General features: G+C 44.9%; 1 protein-coding gene across 1 annotated transcript in view; it reads right to left on the bottom strand.

Moving 5' to 3' along the window:
• Positions 1 to 21,234, bottom strand: part of LOC121063045 (ceramide transfer protein-like) — a 168,768-nt gene that overhangs the window by 136,343 nt on the left and 11,191 nt on the right. The gene's annotated exons all lie outside the window — the stretch shown is intronic.

A 21,234-nucleotide genomic window follows, 5' to 3' on the forward strand; every position in this document is an offset into this window, starting at 1 on the left:
ATACGCACCCAACCCAGGACCGATCTGGGAATCTCGCCCTTTGAAATGCTGTATGGCATGCCTTATGATTTGGAAGTACCCCCTGATCACCCCCATTTGCAAGATGCCCAATTAAAACCCTATCTAATACAATTAATGAATAGGCGCAAGGAACTGCAGAAAAAGGGCCTAGTTGCACAGCGTCCCCCGCTGGACATGACAATACATAAAATACGACCGGGAGATAAAGTCCTGGTAAAGACATGGAAAGAAGTTTCACTGACACCACAATGGGAAGGTCCCTATGTTGTTCTGCTCACTACAGAAACTGCTGTTCGAACTGCGGAAAAGGGATGGACACACGCCAGCCGCATTAAGGGACCCATCCGCGATGAAAAGTGGGAGGTTACTCCGGGAACTGATGATCTGAAGCTCACCTTGCGACGGTCCCGATAAGTATTGTGGGTTAAGGCAAAGGCCCTCCCCTGAAGAACACTACTGCTGCCGAGAAGAACTAAGACCTCGTAGTTGGTTGCAACCCAACTGACGAGCAAGGCAGAGGAGTGAATTAGTGGGGAAAAATGGGTCTCGGCCATTCCTATTGGTATTTAGGGGTCCTCGCAGTGATCACCTCCTGCATAGCGACTCAACACCACCCACACCAGCCTTTCCAGTGGAGTCTGATAAGAGGGGAAGACACCACTATGGTACAACAAATCATTATGGCTGGTGCCCCCAGTTTTAAGACAGACCTTTGCAAAATAACAACCGTAGAACCGTGCAATAATCGATCAGATTTCTATCTTTGTCCAGCCTCCCATCCAGGAAAAGGTTACTGTAATGCCCCAGCTCAGTATTTTTGCGCTTCCTGGGGATGTGAGACTATTGCCTCAGCATGGAATCCAGGTGGGGAAAAAGACAAATATTTAGCTGTCCAATTTGGACCTAAGGGCTGTATAAACCGCAGAGTAGCAAGGGGGATTCGTGGGGCTCCCCTCGTTGGGGGAAATTGCACGTTTTTATGGATAAATGTAACTAACCCTATGGATCAGGGATGGATTTTTGGAAGAACTTGGGGAATACGATATTATGAGCATGGGGGCGACAGAGGAGGATTTATTCTAATTAAGAAAAATAGGCTACCAGAGGCACCGCGACCCGTGGGGTCCAACCGAAGTTTGGGACCACTTTATACGGTGCCCCACCCCACACAATCTAGCAAAAGCATGAGTGTGACCGAAACAACATCCTCTCTGACCCAATTCCCTAGTGTTACAGAGGGAGATATGGTTGCCCCTATAAGTGGCATGTGGAAAGTCATAAATGCTAGTTTCCAAGTGCTTAATCAAACCAACCCGGACGTAACAAGAGGGTGTTGGCTATGTGTTAGTATTAGGCCTCCGTACTACGAAGCAATAGGGGATATGGGGACCCTTGAGTATTCGAACGAAACTAGTCCCTACAAATGTAGCTGGGGACAGGAGGTTGGGATAACGCTAACTCAGGTTACGGGAAAAGGTAGATGTGTAGGGACAGTTCCAAAAGGGAAAAAGGATTTATGTAATATTACTGAAAATGGGTATCAGTCACATAACTGGTTAATTCCTGCAAAGAACACTAGATGGGTATGTTCGTCTTTAGGGGTAACACCATGTCTATCTTTAAAATTGTTTAACTCTTCACATGATTTTTGTGTACAGGTAGTAATTATACCTAGGATTCTTTACCATTCTGAGGAGTATATGTACATCCAACATGCTATGGCAAAAAATCACTTAAGGAGGAGAGAGCCTATTACGGCTGTTACTTTAGCCACTCTGATGAGTCTGGGGGCTGCAGGAGCCGGAACTGGAATTACCTCTCTGGTAAAACAAAGCCAAGAATTTACTTCTCTACGCATTGCTGTAGATGAGGATTTGGCCCGTATCGAGCAATCTATATCAGCTTTAGAGAAATCTGTGCGATCCTTATCTGAAGTAGTATTACAAAATCGTAGAGGATTAGATCTGATTTTCCTACAGCAAGGAGGATTGTGTGCAGCCCTACGAGAGGAGTGTTGTGTATATGCTGATCACACTGGAGTAGTGAGGGACACAATGACCAAATTGAGAGAAGGGTTGGAAAAACGAAAAAGGGAAAATGAAGCCCGCCAGAATTGGTACGAATCCTGGTTTAATTACTCACCTTGGCTTACCACACTACTATCGACTTTAACAGGACCTTTGCTGCTGCTTATATTAGCATTAACTTTTGGACCATGCATATTTAATCGAGTAATCGCGATTGTAAAAAGCCGATTAGAGGCAGCTCACCTTATGCTTATACGCACCAAATATGAATCTCTTGAACAAGAGGAAGATGACACAGAGACCTTAATGTTGAGCAAACTAGTGCTTCAGAAATTCAATGAACAAAATTTGTTAGAAAAAGAAAAAGGAGGGATTGTGATAAATTAGCGGGTGTTTGTTCATTGTCTCTAAAAGGAATGCAGAGAATTTGCTGAGAAGATAAGGTTTCACAATTTATGGCCTTGTTAAGGGGGAGGATTAAGAAAGTAGATAGTGGGGAAGGGGGTGCTGGGCAAACATCCTTGATGAAATAAAGACTCTGTGATCGCAAGGCATCGCTTCACTACCCCCTTTCCTGAGCACGAGCATAACTCATGAACACTGAGAGAGGAGCGACGACCCCCCAACAACGGACTGCGCAGCCTCAAGAGATTCAACAGGAACTTGGATGCTATAAAACAGCGATGCGAAAAAAGGAAAGTTGCGTGCCGTTGCGGAGCGGAGACTCCCTGGCCGCCCAGCGCTGTTTTGCTTGTGCCTGCTTACTTAATTAATAAAATATTTTTGATAGACCAGAAAATTGCGTGGTCTCACTTATGACACCAATGACTGTGGATATCCTATATAAAAGCTCCATGGATTAGTGATGGGGTATCAACAGATTTAGATATGCACTGTGAGAAATGAGGATATAACCAGTGGGCCTGCCCTGTTTGAACACAGTCTGAAGAACCCTAAACTTTAATAAAATCATAACAACGTGTGTTTAGAGCCATCAGTTAATGACTCCAGTATATGAGATAGTGGAAATTGAAGCATGCACGTTGCTGTTTTGGTGGAAATTAAACCAAAGAACCAACTCCCCTGCAGAAAAAATGCATGCAATGCTTTTCGGGTAACCATTAGGAGCAAAATATCTGCAATCTCCACTGACATGCATCAGCCACGCGGGGAAAAAAATATCAGAATTATATCACCTGGAAAAATATCAACTTCGAATTAATTTAAATCACTGAGTTAAACTCAGTAGGAATCTCATCATATGCATCAAGGAACTGAAGAGCTATTAGGCAGGAAGCAAGGCAACTTCATATTCACTTGAGAGAATGCAGAAAAAGAAGTGATACACAGCTGTTGTTTTTTTTCTTTAAACAGGACAGTCAAATATAGGCCCCAGAACTATAAATAACTCATTAATGGTCCGTTACTGGCCAGTGAAAAGTGCAACCTCCAGAGCTCGAAAGACTGCTTTTGCTCTAAGTAGCAGCAGATACACGAGGTGGGTGGGGGAAACAAAACAAAACAGCTGAGCATCATGGCAAGGTACCTGCTGCAGCCTGGGAAAGTAACACCCCACCCCACCCCCATCACACAGCAGGAGGCAAAGAATCATCTAGAAACTCAGGCTTTTTATATTAAAAAGATACCTACTTCAATTCTGTGCCCATCCTCCCTGTCCCACTCTGTCCCGCTGCCCTACCCAGTCTCATCACCTCCTAGGCATCAACCCCATTTTTCTCCATCGCTCTTCTGTTGCTATTTGCCATTTACCTCTCCAAAATACAATCGCCTCAGGCTTTTCACATATGAGTAAGCATTCTTGACTGCATTTGCCTCTCTAAGGTTTTCTGGATGTGCTGTCTATAATCTCCATCCACATTTTTCTCCCATCTACCTGAGATTTTCCACCAATCTGGAAGTAACTATTTGATTATTTAAGGCACACACCGAAGCCTAAAAGTACTAATTGCCTTGTGTCCTAAACAAACCCATATCTGGTTAGGGCTTGTATTTTATGTTTTTGTTTACTCAGGTCATCCTTTTAGTAAAAAGGCCGAAAAAGCACTTAAATAAATAGTTTTCTGTAATTGGATAAAATGCTCATCACTTCATACTAAAACCGATTGTTTTCCAATCTGAGACAGCTGGAAACAAATTAATATATTTCCATGCAATTAGCAATTCCTATAAATTTAGTGCTATGGTATATTTCTGCCTAGGGCACCGATTTATGTTTGCCTTTTTTTTTTTTTTTCCTCTTTTCTCTCTCTCTCTCTCTCTCTCTAATAAAAGCTTTCACCAACTAAAAGCTATTAGTTTTAGTTCACATTCCACTTCACAAGCAGCTGACAGCCAAATCTATCTGTAGACAAAAGTCATAATTCTATCATTCTTCTTTTATCATTAGCAATTCTGTTGACAAGATCAAAGTTTGAGGCAGTAGCTAGAAAAAACTAATCCTATTTACCTGCATTTAGTCCAAGTGGGCTAATCAAAAAGTTAAAGTGTATTATTAAGGATATTATCCAAATGCCTTTTGAACACTGACAGGCACTGGACATCAACCATCTCCCTAGGAAGCCTGTTCAAGTGTTTGACCACCCCCACAGTAAAGAAATTTTTCCTAATATTCAGTCTGAACCTCCCCTGGTGCAGCTTTGTGCCCTTCCTGCAGGTCCTATCATTGGTGTGGGAATGAAAATGTTGTTTTTGCAGAGTTACATTGTTTAAAGGTAAGGAATGGGGTATTGAGATATGCTTGCAGTGATAAGAAAACTTAGCAGGCGACCTTGTAAAATGCAGACAACCAGACTCCTTAGAACAATTAGGTGAAAATCACGGGGTTAAGTCAAGTCAGATAAGTGAAGAAACATTACCACTTCAAACAGTAAAAAAAAGTCAAAAGAAATTTGAAATTTAACAGGCCGGCAACTGAAGGCCATGCATTGTCTGTAAAGCATCAGATAGACTGTGAACCTGGATTACCCACTCAGTGGGGAAACAGGGGAGGGTCCTGTCATCAAAAAGTATATAAACTGTGTTTTGGAACCAGTAGGTGTGCTCCTGCTTGTGGGACGCCTGTCATTGCAATCGCGAATAAATTACTACTTCACTGAGATCCTCGCCTGAGCCTAAGTTATTGGCTATGGAGTGTTTCTCACAATTTGGGGGCTCATCCGGGATCCAGTCACCTACCAGGGAGCCCCACCGCCGCAGCAGCAGGAAGGCATGCCCCGCTGATTTCAGCGGTCTTGTGCATCGACGGTGGCAGTTCTGCGGAGAGCTGACAGAGGGCCCGAGACTGATTAAAGAGACAGGATCCATGAAGTAGTGGGGAAGGGAAGAACGTAGACACTCCGGGTTTAAGAACTGATCCGGTAACTCTGTGCACAGACCAAGGTAAGAAATATTAAGTATTGCCTTGGGGGTCGGTTGAGACTCTGTGTGACGTGTGATTGAGACGTACTTCTGTACGAAGCAAGTGTGGAGTCCTGATCCGCGGTTCCGTAGCTCTGCGAGGGGCGCGGCCAGAGACGGACGAAGCGTGAGATAAGGGAGAGAAAGGAAGAGTCTCGGGAAATTTGGGCTACGGTAAGCCCTTGCACAGGGAAGTGCTTGGCAGTACACCAGGGACATTTGGTGTACAGTAATCCTTGCACGGGGAAGTGCTTGGAAGTACACCAGGGAATCTGGTAAACTCATAGGTGTGTGGTACCCCTTGCACGGGGAAGTGCTTGGCAGTACACCCCCATTTTCCAGAATCGGAACATTAGTGTGTGGTACCCTGCAGGAGGGAAATTTCTGTAGCAGCACACTGACAAGGGCTAGGAAAAATGGGAAATATGAGTTCCAGGGGACAGGGAAATATCCCTGGGGGAGTGCCTACCAGAAGTTCTTCCTGAAGAATGATAAGAAATTGGAAAAATAATCTCAAAATTAGAGGAGATGATAAAAGAAAAAAAAAAAAGGTTAAATATTGTGTATTAGTCTGGACAAAAGAACCAATTAAGGAAACAGCAGTATTTTGGCCAAAATACGGGCCTGATGAAAATTCAGGCTTTAAATTTATGTGTAAACAATAAGATTCCTTTTTTTTTTTTTGGAGGAGGAGCCAAGTTATGCTCCCTATAATCCTAATATTGCACCGGTGGAAGCAGCAGTCGCTCCAGGAAGGGAGACAGGGACTGCAATTAACACTGTCCCTAGAGAAGAGTGTACTCTAGGCTCTGGCAAGAATTAGAACAAGGTAGAAGAGGTACTGAGAATTTTGCCTTCCCTGATACTAACAGTACTAACACTAACTGTGTATCCTCTTAGGTGAACTCCCCCCTCGCCTTACTGGCAGAGAGGTTAGGAATTTTAAGAAGGAGATGAAGTCTTTAATTGAGGATCCCAACAGGCTAGCTGAATTATTAGACCAGTTCCTAGGACCTAACTTATACTCTCGGGGAGGAATTATGCCTATAAGTGTGTTGTTTACAGGGAAAGAAATGGGAATGATCAGGAGGAGAGCTGCTATACAAAAATGGGAGAGAGCTCATCCTCCAGGACCAGGGGTAATACCGGCAGGGCAGAAATAACCACTTGCCGATCCTGGCTGGAATAATAATAATGCACAACACAGAAATCATATGAGAGACTTGGGGTCAGAATGAGAAAGTACTTGTGGATGAATCCCGAGGACCCGGTATCCCAAGGGCTCTTGAAAGTTCATTTTGTGATTAAAGCCTGGCAAGATATGCAGAAAAAGCTCCAGAAGGTGGGGGGATGTAGTGAACAGTCACTGGGGGGTCCTCCTGCGGGAGGCCCTGAAGGTGTATGTCAGGAGGGGAGATGAGAAGGAAAAGCAGAGAGCGAAACTAATGGCATTCACAGTGTACCACGTAGTGAGGCAGAGAGTTGGAGAGAGAGGAAGAAAATCTTCAGGGGGAGTCAGGGCCAGGATGGAAAGGAGAGGAAGAGAGATGAAGGAATGGCAGGCAAGGAAAGCTCAGGGACAGGCTTTGAAGTGTGGCCAGGCTGGACAGTTCAAATAGGAATAGGAGGAGAGAAGGAAAATGGGAAAGTACAGGCTGGAGAAAGATAAAAAGAAGTGTTAAAAAGGGTTATTGAAGGTGTTAAAGGTGTGGTATGTAGTATTTGACAGAGCTGTTTTTTGAATGAGTTGGGAAAGTTGAATGAGCAGGGAAAGAGGATGTAGGCATTATCTAAGTAACAGTCTAGAAGTTTTGGTATATTTGCTGTGGTGTTTGGTCAGTTTCCCAAGTATCGAGAAGGGGGGGGACGGGGGGGGGCAGCCTGCTCCACCAGGGGCCTCTCCACAGGCCGCAGGGGGCTTCGGCTCCGGGGCCTGGAGCGCCTCCACCCCCTCCTTCTGCGCTGACTTTGGTGTCTGTAGGGAGGTTTCTCTCTCCTCGCTCTCCCAGCTGCTGTTGAGCAACAGGTTTTTGTTTGTTTGTTTTCGTGGATGTGCTCTCACAGAGGCACGGACTGTGTTGCTCATGGCTTGGCTCTGGGCAGCGGTGGGCCCCTTTGGGGCTGGATGAAATTGTCCCTTATCTGCCACGGGGCGGTTTCTGGATTCTCCTCGTGGGGGCTGCCACTGCAGCCCCACCCCCCCACCCCCCAAACCTTGCCATCAAACCCAATACACTGGGGCAGCTAGGTCATTACTGGCCTGTAAAGTATCAGGGATTAAATTAACTAATGAAACCCTAAAAAGTGATGGGGGTAGAAGGGGCTGGGATAACAGTGCCACCTTTGGGGGATACCAAGCTGAGACTAGGGGATAAAATGATCTCTGGGCAATTATTGTATGTACCCAAGGCAGGGACTAACTTGTTGGGAAGGGATTTGGTGATGAAATTGGGCATTCAAATAGTAAATTGTTAGACTGGAATAACAGTGTGTCCTGGTTTCAGTTAGGACAGAGTTAATTTTCCTCCTAGTAGCTGGCAGGGTGCTATGTTTTGGATTAGAATGAGAAGAGCGCTGATAACATGCTGATGTTTTAATTGTTGTAGAGCAGTGCTTACACCAAGCCAAGGACTTTTCAGCTTCTCGCTCTGTCCTGCTAGCGAGCAGGCTAGGGATGCAGCAGGAGCTGGGAGGGGACAGACCCAGGACAGCTGACCCAAACTGGCCAAAGGGGTATTCCATACCATCTGACGTCATGCTGAACAATATATAGGGGTGGCTAGCCGGGGTGGAGGGGGGGGCCGGCTGCTCGGGGATAGGCTGGGCATCGGTCAACGGGTGGTGAGCAATTGCATTGTGCATCACTTATTTCGTACACATTATTATTATTATTATTATTATTATTATTATTATTATTATTATTATTTTCCCTGTCTTAATAAACTGTCTTTATCTCAACTCACAGGCTTCACTTTCCCGTTTCTCTCCCCCATCCCAGAGAGGGAGGGGGGAGGATGAGCGAATGGCTGTGTGGTGTTTAGCTGCCAGCCGGGCTAAACCACAACACAGTGTTATTAATGGAGTGCTCTCAGGCCCTGAGAGCGAAGATATATTCACCTCTGACTGGAAAGACCCTGAAATGGGGGCGGAAGCAACAATACAGATGGACAGTTTTACCTCAGGGGTTTACAGGGCCACCGATTTATTTGGGCAAAATTCTAGAACAGATTTTGGAGCAATTCCAACCTCCCAAGGAGGAATTACTGTTACAAAATGTGGATGATCTTTTATTGTCAGGACAGGAGAAAACAGTTGTGAAGGAAGCTACTAACAAGCTATTCAACTTTCTGGGAAAGCAGGGCTTGGGAGTATTGAAAAATAAATTACAATATGTAGAAAGAGAAGTCAGGTATTTAAGGCATCTAACGTCTGAGGGAAAACGAAGAATAAATCCAGAGAGGATTCAGGGAATTGTTGAAAACTAAGAAAGAACTGAAGTTTTAAGAGAGAGATTTTTTTAAGGAATCAGGAGCCACGAAGTCTGAGGGAAAATGGATACTCCCTGATGGGAGAGAAATGCTGAATAAAGCACCAATGAGGCAAATATTAATCGTTTTACATCAAGAGAGTCATTGGGAGGTGCAAGCAATGTGTGATGTTGTGCTAAGACAGTATGTCTGTGTAGGAATATACACTTCAGTGAAGCAAATATGCAGAGGATGTACCATATGTCAAAAGGCAAATAAAAAGGTCATCCGTAACTCACCTAGAGGGGGACGGGAGCCAGGGATTCGACCTTTCCAAAGTATACAGGTAGACTTTACTGAGTTACCTAAAGCAGGGAGACTTAAGTACTTGTTTGTCCTAATTGACCACGTGACTGGATGGGTGTAAGCTTTCCCCTCTGTATCTGCTACTGCGAACACGGTGGCTAAGGTATCACTGGAGCAAATAGTCCCTAGATATGGGATAGCTGAAAACATTGATTCAGATCGAAGTCATTTCACTTCACAAGTACTGCAAGGGTTAATGCAGGCCTTAGAGATTGAGTGGGATTTTTACACCCCCTGGCACCCCTCCTCTTCTGGGAAGGTAAAGCGAATGAACCAGACATTAAAGAAGCAATTAACTAAATTAGTGTTAGAAACCCAACTTCCTTGGGTAAAATGCTTACCTTTAGCACTCCTCCAGGTTCAAACAGCACCAAGAAACGATATAGGAATTTCACTGTATGAGATGCTCTTCGGATTACCCTATCTGGGCAGAAGATACCACAGATACCAGAAGATACCACAATTCAAAACAAGAGAGTTTTCTTAAGAACTGTATTCTGGGGTTGTCCTCTTCTTTGTCATCTCTCAGGACCCGTGGGAAATTGGGTCCTGATTCAGACCTGGAAAGGATCAACTCTGGCCTGAATGGGAAGGACACTTCCAAGTACTACTAACCACTGAAACAGCCATAGAAACTGCGGAAAAAGGTTGGACTCACTATACTCGAGTGAAGGCATCCGTCGACCCTAGTACCTGGGAAGCTGTTCCTACAGAAGGCTTGTTGGAAGCTGAAATCGAAGAGAAAAATCTCATAGTGGACTCTGAGCGGGATAAAAGCTTACAATTGTAAACTAACCTTTTATTTTCACAGGTAACTAATGAGTGTGACTTGTGATTGAGAGAAAGGACAGACCTATAGTGAATCGAAGTGCTCCCAAGGGGGGTTTGTTATAGTAGTAGTGTACATCTTATTCTTTGTATTGATAATTATTTGGAAACCTAAGGTTTAAAATTAATGACAGGGAAAAATCAATTATTAATTTTGTTTTTAGTGATTGTAGGCCTCAGAGAAAGCCTTGGTCAATTGGCAACTTGGAAAAGGCATGACCAGATAATAGTAAGACGGGATACCCCATAAAAATATGGGTGAATGTGACAGAGGGTTATGTACCACAATCTGTCATGTTTGATGCTTGTGAGGTGTTAACTTGTGGAGATGTAAATGCCCAACAACAATTGAGCAGAGAGAACAAATAACTGGGAGAGACACAACAACCAGGTTGAGAATAGCTGTATGGAAACGATCCTCTATTGCCATCAGAGAAAGGGAGAAACTCAAGGAGAAAACAGGAGAGAAAACAGGAGGCCCTCTTTGAAATGCGGCAGTTCAAACATTTGAGATTGAAACAGGGTATGGGGATGTGAATGCCTGGATAGAATGGGTCAAATACACTGTCCAGAGTCTCAACCATAGCAATTGCTATGCTTGTGCCTCGGGAAGACCGATTGCCCAGATAGTGCCCTGCCCATTGAGGTGAACCAATGATTCCCAGGGGATGCGATGTATGATTGCATTGTACCAAGAAAAGACTGCCTGGGGAAATGAGGCCTGTAAGTCTCTCTCTTTGCTGTTCCCTTCCTTGCGTGATAGCAATATCAGGGTTCCTCCTGCATTCAATACAGCTATAGGTAACCATACAGCTTGCCTCTCACGGCAGGGTGTGAGTGCTACCTGGCATCTGGGAGAATTTGCCTTCTGCACGAGTGTTGTGGTTTAGCCCGGCTGGCAGTCAAACACCACACAGCCGTTCGCTCACCCTCCCCCCTCCCTCTCCGGGATGGGGGAGAGAAACGGGAAAGTGAAGTCTGTGAGTTGAGATAAAGACAGTTTATTAAGACAGGGAAAAGAATAACAACAATAATAATAATAATAATAGTATTAATAGTAATAATGTGTACGAAATAAGTGATGCACAATGCAATTGCTCACCACCCGTTGACCGATGCCCAGCCTATCCCCGAGCAGCCGGCCCCCCCCTCCACCCCGGCTAGCCACCCCTATATATTGTTCAGCATGACGTCAGATGGTATGGAATACCCCTTTGGCCAGTTTGGGTCAGCTGTCCTGGGTCTGTCCCCTCCCAGCTCCTGCTGCATCCCTAGCCTGCTCACTAGCAGGACAGAGGGAGAAGCTGAAAAGTCCTTGGCTTGGTGTAAGCACTGCTCTACAACAATTAAAACATCAGCATGTTATCAGCGCTCTTCTCATTCTAATCCAAAACATAGCACCCTGCCAGCTACTAGGAGGAAAATTAACTCTGTCCTACCTGAAACCAGGACAACGAGGACCTTGAATGCTACCAAGGACTTGATGGGAAACTGCTCAAGAGTTGAGATCCCCAACGCAGATCTCTGGTGGTACTGTGGAAGGAAGATCTTACGGTCCACCCTACCAGCTAACTGGGGAGGCACTTGTGCACTTGTTCAATTAGCTATACCCTTCACCCTGGCATTTGAAAGAGAAACATCACAAATACCCAGAAGAAGTAAAAGAGGCTTAGGAGTATCATTTGATGACAGAGCGTACATAGATTCTATTGGGGTGCCTAGAGGAGTTCCCGATGAACAGGAAGCCAGGAATCAAATTGCTGCAGGGTTTGAGTCACTGTTCTGGTGTGTAACAATCAATAAGAATGTGGATTGGATTATTTATTATAATCAGCAGAGATTCATAAATTATACAAGGGATGCGATAAGAGGAATCGCTGAACAACTAGATGCCACCAGCAAAATGGCTTGGGAAAAGAGAATAGCATTAGATATGATTCTTGCGGATAAAGGAGGTGTGTGTGTGTGATACTGAGCAACCACTGTTGCGCTTTTATACCCAACAATACTGCCCCGGATGGCATAGTAACTAGAGCATTGCAAGAGTTCACCACCCTTGCCAGTGAATTGGCAGAAAAATTAGGCATATTTACATCCTTGATCGTAGTAGCAGGAGTTTTGACAGCCATTGGTTGTTGCATTATCCCCTGTGTAAAAGGACTAGCACAGTGGTTATCTGAAACTGCACTATTGAAACAGATGACCCTGGAGCCACCACCTTACTCAGATAAGGTGATGATATTAGAGGAGATGGAAAGCAAAGAAGGTGAAGAAGAGGAAGATATCTACCAAATTACACCTTAGAGAAAAGTTTTGCAAAAATCAACAATTTATAAAAAAAGAAAAGGGGGGAATTGTGGGAATAAAAATGTTGTTTTTGCAGAGTTACATTGTTTAAAGGTAAGGAATGGGGTATTGAGATATGCTTGCAGTGATAAGAAAACTTAGCAGGCGACCTTGTAAAATGCAGACAACCAGACTCCTTAGAACAATTAGGTGAAAATCACGGGGTTAAGTCAAGTCAGATAAGTGAAGAAACATTACCACTTCAAACAGTAAAAAAAGTCAAAAGAAATTTGATATTTAACAGGCTGGCAACTGAAGGCCATGCATTGTCTGTGAAGCATCAGATAGACTGTGAACCTGGATTACCCACTCAGTGGGGAAACAGGGGAGGGTCCTGTCATCAAAAAGTATATAAACTGTTATGGAACCAGTAGGCGCGCTCCTGCTTGTGGGACGCCTGCCATTGCAATCGCGAATAAATTACTACTTCACTGAGATCCTCGCCTGAGCCTAAGTTATTGGCTACAGAGTGTTTCTCACATTAGCTAGACTGTATGCATAGGTAATGGAACCAGCAAGAACTGGCTTGACTGCTGAAGCCTGTCAAAGGCAGTGTAATAAATTAGTTCTGGTAGAAATCATTCCCGACACATTGTGGGTAAGGTAGATCGAATTTCAATTTATTTGAGCATTTCAGCAAGCAGCGATAAGTAAAACAGCGCTGGGAGGCTGGGGAGTCTCCTGCTCCGCCAACGGCGCGCCCCTAAGCCCGCCAGAGTCTCGATTTATAGCCTAGTAGTTCCGGGTTTAGTGGCACATCCTGGTGTCTTCTACGACTGCGCGGCCTGTTGCTAGGGGGTCTTCGTCAGTCCTCTGGTGGTCGTGGGGATGAAGATCGTCGTCTTCCTCTGCATTGGGGTCATGACTTTGCTGCGGTATGTGTGTTCTCATGCGAGGGGGAATGCCATTTTGCCCTTATTTGGAGCTGGTTTCTATTGCAATTGTTAACTTAACAGGAAGTTCCCATACTTGTTTTTTTTTTCCTTCAACAGGATATTGGGGGTATAAGCAGTCAACCGTTGAAACCTCCCATCAGCAACATTTAATGAACAAACAAGGCTTTACCCATTACTATCCCCCCTTTTTCTCTGTATCATTTTGTTCATTAAATCTATTTAGTTCTAATTGACTCAGGATTAATGTTTCCTCTAGTATGGGTCTATCATTTATCGATTCGTACTTTGTCCTCATAAGCATCAGATGAGCAGCCTCCAATCTACCTTTAACAATAGCTATGACTTTGTTAAGGATACAAGGACCAAACATTAGTCCTAGGGTTAATAAAATCAGTGGGCCAACTATTGTTGACAACAGAGTGGTGAGCCACGGCGAGTGATTATACCAGGACTCGTACCAGCTTTGCTGGGCCTCCCGCTCTCTTTTTCTCTTTTCCAATCCTTCTCTAAGTTTGGTCATGGTATCCCTCACAATCCCAGTATGATCAGCATATACACAACATTCCTCCCTGAGTGCGGCGCACAATCCTCCTTGTTGTAAATACAATAAATCTAATCCTCTGCGATTCTGTAATACCACTTCGGATAACGATCTTATAGATTTTTCTAAAGCACTGATAGATTTTTCAATTCTGGCTAAATCTTCATCCACAGCCGCTCTCAGAGAGGTGATCTCTCTTCCTTGTTTGATTAACGAGGCAACCCCTGTGCCTACCCCTGCACCCCCCCAAATCATTAGGGTAGCTACTGTCAGTGTGGAAATTGGTTCCCGTTCTGTCAAATGGTGTTCTTGATTGATCTGATTGTCATACACGAAACTCTCTGGGTGGTAGAGTATCTTTGGGAGAATTATTACTTGAACACAGAATTCTACAGACTCATCGAACAAGTCCAGGGATAAACAAGGGGTAACTCCCATCTTTGAGCATACCCACCTAGCATTCTCTGCTGGTAATAACCATTTCGCCGTTTTTTTTATACTTCCGACGTTAGTTTGATTTGCACACAAGTGCATTTTATCGGGCGGGACTTGTCCCACGCATCCCCCCTTCCCAGTCACTTGGGTCAGCGTTATGCCCTGACTCTCTTTCCCCCACATACATTGCGAGGGATTGGATCCATTCACCCGCCAGGCCTTCTCATTGACCCCTACAGCTTCATAAAAGGGCGGCCTTACCCCATAACAGAGCCAGCACCGCTCAGTCAGGTTAGGGCTGGTGGCGTTTAACAGCTGGTAGCTTACCTGCATCAATTTCCACAGGGAATTTTTCCCATTGCCATTTCCGGGATTCCGGATGATGGTGTCATTACTAACAGTAAAATTTCCAGTATTTTTCTTGATACCCTCTTCATCCAAGCTTGGGTTCAATACCGGGTTGGGTCCCACCGATTCAGGAGGATCCGGTGGTGCGACCTTTTTTATAAATATGAAGCCTCCTCTATCGGCTCCAGGTTCCCAGAACCTTACACCCCAGGTTTTCCCTATCTCCCATCCTCGATCGTTAGGTTGTAATACTGTAACCCTCAGAGATTTACAAGTTCCGGCGTTGTTTACGCTACCGTCATAACTGTAAGTAGGCTCACGGCAACCTTCCGGTATCCAAGTAACATTGATATACTTATCGGGAGGGTGACTCCACCACCTCAGAGTAGCTATGGTTTCACAGCCCCAGTATGCGCAAAAATAGTGCCCTGGATAGTTACGGTAACTTTTTCCCGGGTTTGAGCTAGGACACCAATAGGTAGCCTTCGCATTGGAAGCCCCCCAGGAGTATTGTCTCAGGGGACTACACAGGTGGTGTTCTGTATTTCCTCCGTATCCTAGTACCGTCCCGAGTAATTCGCAATTGGTTATGTTGAAAGAAGGTGCACCTGCCGTAATATTAGTTTTGAGGATCTTCGAGTCATCCCAGCTACCCAGGGTCCACTTAAAGGGCTGGTGCGAATATCCCTCGTCGGCCCCAGCCGGACAGGGGATATTCAGTAGGAGAGGTAGCACCAACATACACCAGAAGGGCAACGTCCTTCTGTAATTCTGGGGAGGCGGCTTCGAGCTATGGTGGGTACTAGGGCAGTTTATTTGGCCGGACTCCATCATCTCAAATAGGGGTGGGTACCACATAATCCGCCCCACCGTTGTACCCCTCTGCCTTGCCCGCCTACTTGGTTGCCTCAAGCAGTGGGGTTTACTTTCTTCACGGCAGCAAGGGTAATCTTCAGGGGCCTAGGTACTGATTTTCCTGTTCCAGCCACTCCCAGTCCCAGTTACTCACTCCTCCTTAGGCGCGTTACCCTTTTGATGTATGGGGTTTGGCACATTAAGGAATTTCCCCTCCCCTACTTCCCAGTTCCCGTTTACAATGAACCTGTTTATTCCTTAGAGAGGGTTATGAGTCATACGATCGCGAATTCACTCATCAGTCCCTTTTCGCAGGGTCAGCTTCAAATCTCCAGGTCGGCTGGCCACTCTCCACCGTTCCTCCGGTATTGGTCCTTTAACTCGGCTGGCATGAGTCCATCCTTTCTCGGCTGTCCGGACAGCTGTGTCTGTAGTAAGTAAAACAAGGTAGGGTCCTTCCCAACGAGGAGTTAAAGAGGTCTCTTTCCAGGATTTTATCAGAACCTGGTCTCCTGGTTTGATCCTGTGTATGGCCACCTCTAGAGGGGGGCGTTGTACCACTAATCCCTTTTCGCACAGCTGCCTCCTCCTAATCATAAGTGATACTATATATGATTGTATTTGCGACTCTTCCAACTGGGGATGATCAGTTGGGAGCTCTAAATCATACGGCATCCCATATAACATCTCAAAAGGGGAGATTCCTACATCTGTTCGGGGCTGGGTTCTTATGTTTAGTAAAGCCAATGGGAGGCATTTTACCCATGAAGTTTTTGTTTCTATCATTAACTTGGTTAACTGTTTTTTTATTTCCCCATTCATCCTTTCTACCTTTCCCGAGCTTTGTGGATGCCACGGGGTGTGATATTCCCATTTGGTCCCCAGGGAGGAGAGAGTGTCTCTGGCTAACTTTGAGACAAAATGCGGCCCTCTGTCAGAGTCTATTGCCTCGATCGATCCGTATCTGGGGATTATGTTTTCCAACAGTATCTTTACCACCGTCTGGGCCGTAGCTCGGGCTACTGGAAAGGCTTCCACAAAATGAGTTAGGTGGTCAACCATTACCAGTAAGTATTTATATCGTCCCACCTTTGGTAGCTCTGTGAAGTCTATTTGAATTCTAGCAAATGGTCTATGGGCTAATTCTCTTCCCCCTAAAGGCCTCTCTCTTAGTTGTTGCTTATTTACTCTTTGGCAGATCACACATTCATTAACTATTCTCTTAGCGATATTGTATATACCAATACACATATACTTCGTAGCAAATTGGTCCACCAGCGCTTGAGTTCCCCAGTGAGTTTTTTCGTGGAATTTCTGCATAACCCTCAGGGCCAAAGATTTCGGGAGAACCTCTCGGCCATCAGGGAGTTCCCATTTACCTTCAGTTATTTCCTTCACACCCATTTGAGTTAATTTGTCTTTCTCTTGCACAGTGAAGCTGAGGATGAAATGTTGCTCCCCATGGAGATGGCAGTAGCTATATCGGGGGTTGTTACATCTACAGTACACTGCCTCTGTTCCATAATCCTTCCAACAATCATAACAGGGGAACTCGGTTAAATCCTTCCCACAAGATGGGCCATCTTTCCGATTCTCCTTGGTATATATCATCATCAGCGCTGCCCTTTTGGCTTCCTGATCAGCTAGGTTGTTTCCCCTAACTAGTGGGTTCAATCCCTTTTGGTGTCCTCTCAAATGTACTACTGCTATTCCTATTGGCCCTCTCAAAGCCTGCAAAATTTCAGTGATCAATTCCTGATGAATCAATCCCTTACCTTGAGAGTTTATTAGGCCCCTTTCTTCCCAAATTTTTCCAAAAGTATGCACTACCCCAAAGGCATACTTGGAATCAATGTATATGGTTCCAATTTTACCTTTTAACATTTGTAGGGCCCTTAATACTGCATATAGTTCGCATGCTTGGGCCGACCAACTGGGACTCAGAGGTCCTGACTCTATTACAAAGAAGTTTTCTCCGTTGATAATGGCATATCCTGACCTCCTTTTTCCCTCGACCACCCTCGACGAGCCATCCACAAACAGCTTCTCCCCTTCGGCTAGTTCCTCCTCCTCTAGGTCTGGCCTAATTTTTGTCTGTTCTTCTATATTACGCAAGCAGTCGTGGGATATGTCTCCTTTTGGTTCCCCATATAAGAATTGCGCCAGGTTTTGTAGAGCTGTCGTTTCAAGCTCCAATTTAGGTGAGGAGATCAAGATGCCTTCATATTTCAGGAGCCGTGAATCAGTTATCCATTTGTCAGCCTTTTGCTGCAGGATCCCCCTTATATTGTGAGGTGACAATACCCTTAATTCACCCCCAAAGGTGATTTTATGCGTTTCTTCCACCAAGAGCGCAGCCGCGACCACTGCCTGGAGACAGGTGGGCCATCCCCTACTCACGGGGTCCAAAAGTTTAGAAAGATATCCCACGGGTTTCTTTTTTCCTGCCCAGTCTTGAGTTAAGACCCCGAACGCTGTCCCCCGCCTCTGTGTTAATAAATAGATAAAAGGGTCTCTTCACATTGGGTAAATTTAACACGGGAGCGTTCACTAAATCCATTTTTAAGTCTATCAGGCTCTGCTCATCGCTTTGGCTCCATTTCATTAATCCTTCCCCAACCAGTTTCTGATACAAAAACTTCACCTTACTACTATAATTTTCAATCCATTGCCGACAATATCCTAACAATCCCAGCAGCTGCCTAACTTGTCTTGCTTTTTGGCGCTTGTAGTGACAAAATCCCATTTACTCATTCGAGGTCTAGTTTCTTAGTGCCCTTACTTAGCCAATGCCCTAAATATTTCACCTCTTCCTCTGTGAACTGTAATTTTGACTTTGCTACTTTTAGTCCCTTTAAGCTCAAGAAGTTTAGTAGCTTGATACTTTCTGTCCTGACTGCCTCCTGACTCTCTCCTGCTAACAGCAAATCATCCACATATTGGACTAAGGTTACTTCAGGATTTGGTTCATAGTTCTCTAATACTTGTTCTAATGCCTGACCGAATAGATTTGGTGATTCCGTGAATCCTTGGGGAAGCACGGTCCATCTTAATTGTTGTTTTCGATGGGTTGCAGGATCTTCCCACTCGAAGGCGAAATAATCCCTGCATTCCCTTTTTAAAGGACATGCCCAAAACGCATCTTTTAGGTCTATGACACTATACCATTTCTGCACTGGGGACAGCTGGCTTAGCAAGGTATGTGGGTTAGCTACTACAGGAAATCTGGTTATTGTTCTTTTGTTGACCTCCCTCAAGTCTTGGACTAGCCGATAAGAGCCATCAGGTTTCTTGATAGGTAATATAGGAGTGTTATGAGGTGACATGCAAGGCTCCAGTAATCCCTGTTGTAGTAACCTCTTGATTACTGGGTGCAGCCCCTCCCTGCCTTCTTGAGACATTGGGTATTGTTTTACCCTGATGGGAATCTCAGGATTCCTGATAGTGACTTCAAAGGGACTAATATTTAAGCGGCCTACTGATTCGGGAGAATACCACACCTCAGGGTTTATTTTTGCCTCATCCTCTACCGTGAGGGCGTATAATTTAACTTCAATCCCTTTATTTTTCACCTCCAAATTAATTTTTAGCTTAATCATTAGGTCTCTTCCCAACAGGTTATATTCAGCTTCTGGTACTAATAAAAAGGATCCTGTGCAACTTTGGGCTGGGGTCTCTATTTTCACCCCCTTTATTACTGAGACCCTAAAGGGCTCTCCTTTTGCTCCTATCACCTGTAATTTCTCCGAGGAAGGTTGACATCCCCGGGGTACCATTTGGACAGTCGATCTTTCTGCCCCTGAGTCCACAAGGAACTCCACTTCTTGATGCTGGGGACCTAACTTCAATTTTATCAAGGGCTCCGTTATACCAGAAGTCCCCAGCAGATGGAGCCCCTGACTCCCCTAATCTTCTTTAAACATTCGCTCATCTTGTAAGCGTTTTCTGCAGTCCTTTTTCATGTGTCCCTTCTTTTGGCAATAAAAACATTCTATCTGTCTTAGATCCCTCTGATCACTCTGGCTCCTCGGAGGTCTTTTTCGTGGTAGCGGAACACCCTTCGGGCGAGGGGGGGGGGGGGCCTTTTTGTCCTTCCCGGACCGCTGCCACTAGAATCCTGGCCTGCCTTTTATGAATCTCTTCTTCTCTTCGCACATATACCTTCTGAGCTTCTCTTGTTAATTGTTAACTTAACAGGAAGTTCCCATACTTGTTTTTTTTTCCTTCAACAGGATATTGGGGGTATAAGCAGTCAACCATTGAAACCTCCCATCAGCAACATTTAATGAACAAACAAGGCTTTACCCATTACAGCAGGAAAGGTCAGAAGATTAGCAGTGAGGAAGACTTCTGGCCTTCATCAAAAGAGCACCAGAGTACGCCCGGATGACCACCCAAGGACTCCAGTATGCATACGAATAGAGACGGAACCTACGTTAATCTACGTTAATGATTCTTCCGAGGCCTGATGAATATGCAAGAGACTTAGGGGAAATGAAATGAACATGTATATATATCCCACTAATATAAGCACACTGCCAGTAACCGCACACTACCAGTAACCGTTGGGGTGCAAGTTAGGTGGAGCTATCCCCCTTGCGCCCGGCATGTGTGCGCAGCGCCGAATAAACATACCTGCTTTATAATCCTTCCAAGGTTATAGAGTCTGATTTCCACAAATCAAAAGAAATACTACTCTTTCTTTCTAGCGCAAAGTTTAAGGACTGCAACAGATGCTACCTCCTTTGGAAAGTTGTTCCAGGGTCTTAGGCTGACCCCTGGGAAAACTGCCTCATCCTTTCACGTTAAGGGTACGTGGCTGAGGGAGGCCCTTCCGTTGAGTCACGAGGTTCAGAAAGGACCCCCTTGCTTTCTAAATGCCTTCTCAGAGAGGAGTCTAGGTGTGGCTGGATCCCATCCTAGTCCCAGACTTGGACTCAAGGATTACGCGTATAGCCACTCAGAGTTAGCATTTGCCTGTTTCAGAGCCCTGCCAAGGACTTTCACTGAGACAGTTTTGCAAAATTGAAAAGATAGGTAATTTATTAAGGCGATAGACATAACAGATTCAGATTTGCCATTGATAAATTCACTTACTGCAATGATTGAGCTCAAGTTAATAGTTCAGCACTGTAGTTATCAATATTTTCCCGGGTAATATCCGACACAGTCGGATGCGAGAGTTACCAAAGAGGCATCCCTGCTTGGGAAAGAGAGAGGTCCAGGCCTGTCGACCCGTCCGATAATTGGAGTTCTTGTCCTCAAAATAGAGGTTTCTGAATACCAGATTTATACTTTTTGTGAGGTGGGACTAAGTCATTTATCATGTGCCGAGTGGCTCTCAACAAGGCTTGTTGTTTAGTCAAGAAGAAGGTTGTTTAGTCAAGAAGAAAAGAGGAGGAAGGGGTGAGGACAACATTTGGTACAGAGACAGGTTGCTTTCTCGGCTTTACTTGAAACAACATCGGGCTGTGAGGCTTCATCTCACCCCAGACATCACTTAATTGCTGTAGTTACCAGGCCTATTGTTCAACTGCAAACCTCCAACATCTGTCCTGTACTTTGGCCAGATGAGCAAAATATGCATGTTAATCAACTGACATTCCTGCATGTTAATTAACTCACATTCCTGCTCAAGCCCAGTCTCAGCAATTCTCTGCTGATACAACAAGCCTGGCAATATTCCA

This window comes from Cygnus olor (assembly GCF_009769625.2).
Source record: "Cygnus olor isolate bCygOlo1 chromosome W unlocalized genomic scaffold, bCygOlo1.pri.v2 SUPER_W8, whole genome shotgun sequence".
NCBI lineage: Eukaryota > Metazoa > Chordata > Aves > Anseriformes > Anatidae > Cygnus > Cygnus olor.